Raw genomic sequence first — 4,699 nt, forward strand, 5'->3', positions numbered from 1 at the left:
TTCATCCTAAGACAATAAAGAATAAAAAAAAAATTTAAAAAGTAAAAAAGCTCTGCATTAAGTCTTTTCTATAAAATAAAAAAGGAACAGTAAACCAGAAAACATAACATCTCATTAGAACAGATTACATATCAAATGCACTTAAATAGTCGATGTACAAATTTACTACCTTTAAGAAAAAGAAAGCTTTCTAGAATATCCTTAAAAATAAAAGCTAAAACACACACTGAGTTCAGACTCCCTTAAAAAATAATAATAATTTTAAGAACAAAACTATTTGAGGTCTGCTTGAAACAAAGATGAAGGTGACAACTTGGATCTTACCAGGAGTTAGAACCAGGGTAAATCTGCTCTCTATCAGAGATAAAATTACCCCAAGGTCCACAGCTATGGAGGAGAAATCAATTCTCTTTACAAAACTCACCATCTCCTGCTGTTAACTGCACTACAGTCTTCAGCCTTGTACTTCAGGGTGCTTCCCTTTTCCATCACAAACATGTAACAGCAGATATTTTGAAAACAGACAAACACACACACACATGCATATCCCCTACACCTTCCAAATCCAGAACTCCACTGCACATCCCTCACACAGAGGAAGCAGACAGGTAGTGGATGTCAGCAAGGTGCAACTTCATCACTGAGAGGTCCCTGGGCACGGCAGCTCTGAACAGAGCCATTAGAAAAGTAGAAGTCATAAAATGCAGATATTTCCAAAGCTGACAATAAAACTCGAGTGATTTCATAAAGTCCAGAAGTCCCAGCAACTCTTCATCCTCATCCCAACTACCCCCTGTCCTTTCTCCCATCTCACTCAGCTATCAAAACAAAGACCTTAAATTGCCCACAGTAATTACTCCTTGTCAGATTTAGGCATATACAAATTATTTAGGAGAGAAAAGAATTTTGAAAAGGAAAAAAAAAAAGCCCGCCAAAATTATCCTCCTGAGACAGACCCCTGTCCTAGCAGCATTATTTTACTGTAGCATTAAAAACATTTTTTCTTTATTCTTCACTAAGAGTTTCATCTGCAATTCATTCCAGCTCTGAAGACAGACCTAGTTTGCAATTCAGAACAATTCTGTATCCAAAATAGCAGGTTTCAGCCCCCTGAACTGATATTACAATGTACTTTTACAAGTGGTATTAAGATCCTAACATGAGAAACCACAGGACAACTAAACATTCACCCACAGCTTTGCTATTCCACAGGTGGCCAAGGTACAGATGCTATATGTTCTTACCTTTTTTTGCCTCACATGACCATAAAGCAAGATGAGGAAGAGTCAAGCATGGGTTTGTTGAAGTGCCAGCAACCTCCCTGTCCCCAAAGCTCTCAGCCCGATGGCATTTCTAATGTGCCACCTTGGGGCATTGATACATTTTTCTCCTTTAAGGGTGAGGACAGAGTAGAAGCATGAAATGTAAGAAATAGTCTTTTTGACTAAAATGGATAGTTGGGAGTCCTTCCTCCCTCCTCACTCTGGCGATGAAACTGAAGATATGTGTAGAAATAACAGATAACTCATTTAAATCAGCTCAGGCACTTTAGACCCAGCTGCTGTTTTTTCCTTTGTGGGAAACAGGAAAATGAGATATCTCAGCAGCTGTTTGTGTCCAGCAGTTCTTGGACTGGAACTCCAGAGCAGTCAAAGCAGGAGATTCTGACCTCACCCCTCACACAACCCACACACTTCATCTGCCCCCACCAGATGCTTCACAGCCTCCTCCAGGAAAAACCAGGCATCATGCAAACTTCACTGCAAAAAAAACCCACTGATAAACCCAAAGGTGCTCTCACTCCCAGATTATGGGGTGGGTAATTTCTTAGAAGGAAATGATGGAACAAAAAAAAAAAAAAAAAATTAGGAGTATTTTCAGGGGTTACTACAAGTGAGCCCAATGAGCTCAATGGATTCAGCACACATTTAAAAATTCAGTATAAGCAAAACTGTAATCCCCTTGCAGTCTCAGAGGCTGCAGGTATCCAGGATGAGCATGGGCACTCTGCCAGAGGATCTGGAATGTCCAACAAAAGCTGTCTGTGCTTACTTTGTCCCTCAGCCTCCTTTGGAAGGGCACACAGCACAGGGGAACCCCAAACCCTTCGGAGGGAAGGACCTGAGCAGCATGACAGCAACATCTGTGTTACAAACAGCTAGAGGCATTCTGCTGTGCCAGCTTTTGCAGCAGAAAAACTGGCTAGCTACTATGGAATTTTATGAACAGAAATCAGCTGAGATTTGAGTAATGGTTTTCTGCAGAGGAAATCCACTAATGTGTGTGTGCTTAGCAGAAGGAGATATTGTCTCCAAAGGGCAACACACAGCATTTAGAAACATACACAGAAGTTACCAGCAGCAAGAGTGAAGCTTGTTTTAGGGGAAGAGTTCACACAAGCATAAGAAGTCAGTACAGCCTTCCTGAAAAACACACTGCTCATAAATTATTTACAAGAGAAGGAGACTCTGGGGTCCAGCAGGTTAAAGAAAACTGTACTCATGGTCTTCAGCAGGCTGTAATGTAGTGACAAAATAACAGTATTGACCTGAGATTATTAACTTGGGGTAGCAGAAATAGTCTAGCCACAGTAGACTATGGATCTGCATGAGATCACATTGATCACATTTCTTTACACCCAGAGAATTTAAAATGGGAAGCCCAGAGCCTCACAATTAAAGTGAAACTGCTCAGAAAGTCCTAAAAATTGGCTGCTGGTCTGTAAAGGTGTGTGTCTTAAAGAAGAACTGAAGACTGAGGGAAACAGATCTCAAGGTCTCAGACTCGAGAAAAACTGCACAAACACCTCAAAAGGAAGCACAACCACATTTAATACAAGGATTACAATAAATAGTGCAATAATAGGCTAATAAATTTGTTCCATCCTGGTATAATGTCCTCATATCTTAGATGCTACTCATTAAAAAGAAATTAATTATTTCCTAAAGTGCACTCCTGTCCCAACACTCCCTCTTCCTCTGAAAAAGATTTTAAAAGCAAGTTTCAATGATAAAATACATTATTTAGATGCAGTCTAACAGCTCTGCACTAGATCTGTACATAGAAACAAAGCAGGTGTCTATTATTTTTCTATTCCAGCCTCCTGGGAGCCTGCAAATGTTTCAATCCACTGAAGTCAGTTTAGCTTAGCGAGAGATTTAACAACTGAAATGCCATTATTAAGTAAACAACAGCCATTCTGGCCAGTTCCTCGAGTAACACTTACCATTCACAAATCTAAGACACTACAGGCAGGATTCACTTCTGACATAAAGCAGCTCCATCAGCTCCAGTACCCTGAGGATGCCACCACTATCCATGAGGATGTTGGGGAAAAAACGAACGCTATTAACGTTCTCCACCAAATAAAAAAAAAAGAAAAAAAAAAAAAAAAACAACCAAAACTAAAATCTTAGGTTTCTTGTCTTTGAATAACTCTACAACAACTGAATGTATCTTGAGTCACCATGCAAGACATGCCAGATGAGGCACAAGGACTGGTTTAGATGTCATAGTCAGACACATGGGTAAATAATTAAGCCATCTGACGTATTTCAACAAACTCGAAAGCCTCTTATTGCACATTACCTATACCAAGTACCTCTTAAAAAGCCTTGTGGGGAAAAAAAACTAATTAAATTTTTATTTTTAGTTTTATGTTTGTTTGGTTGTTTGGGGGTTTTTTTGTTTGTTTTTTTTTTTTTTAGCTTTGGAAAAGGGAAAAATAGGTAGAGAGGGCAGGGTGTCTGCTTGGGAACATAGTACAATAGCTTTTACTAGAAAAGTACAACACTTCAAAAAGCAAGGGAGTGACGGATGTTCTCAGGCACTCTTCTATCAAAATACACTACAAAGTGCTTAGCATTTTATATATATTAGGAGTAAAGATTTTTTGCAATAGAGAATCAAGATGACCTTTTTCTCTGCTAGGCTTAGACTAAAGTGCAATCATTGAGCCTTTGGGTTTAATAGAGGTGATTCAGCAAGCGTGCATTCCACCACCCCACAGCCAAAGATCCTCAGTTATCTCGCACAGCATTCTATTAATATTCTGTTACATTTTACACAACTCCCTGCAACAATAAACTGAATCATCTCCTGGAAAAGTGATTACTAAAGGAAAGTCATTCCTGATGCGTATGATACTTGTGCTTCAGGTTTTGTGACAAACTTATTACTCATTAAACACAGCAGGGCCAGATATTGCCAACAGAAGGCAGGCAAGTAAACAAGTTTATTATTACCTGAGAAGGACTGGATGCAACAAGTAGGGGAGAGATAGGCAAGCAAAATGCAAACACAGCTATCTGTCCAAACTTCAGATATTGTACTCATCCCTACAAAATTAATAACCTGTCCTCAATGACATCAACACCTACTCTAAATAAAATCGTGCAGTTCGAAACCACACAGGAAAAAATACTATGGAATAAGCAAAATGAGCACTCTTTAGCCTTTAAGTTAAGCCACTGTCCTGCTCAAGAATACAAATACAAACTGAGACACTTCAGCTCCTTTACTCTCCATGTAATTATTTCAAAGTACTGTGTGGAGTTTTTGGTCCAAAAGAATATTTGCATTTCAGCATGAAAATTTTAGTGTGTTCCATTAGAAAAGAAACATCTATTTAAACTATTACACAAGTTATGAATACAAGGATCTATCAGAGGACTTTGTAATCATGCTTCAACCTGCAGCA

Source organism: Vidua chalybeata, chromosome 6 (assembly GCF_026979565.1).
Source record: "Vidua chalybeata isolate OUT-0048 chromosome 6, bVidCha1 merged haplotype, whole genome shotgun sequence".
Classification (NCBI taxonomy): domain Eukaryota; kingdom Metazoa; phylum Chordata; class Aves; order Passeriformes; family Viduidae; genus Vidua; species Vidua chalybeata.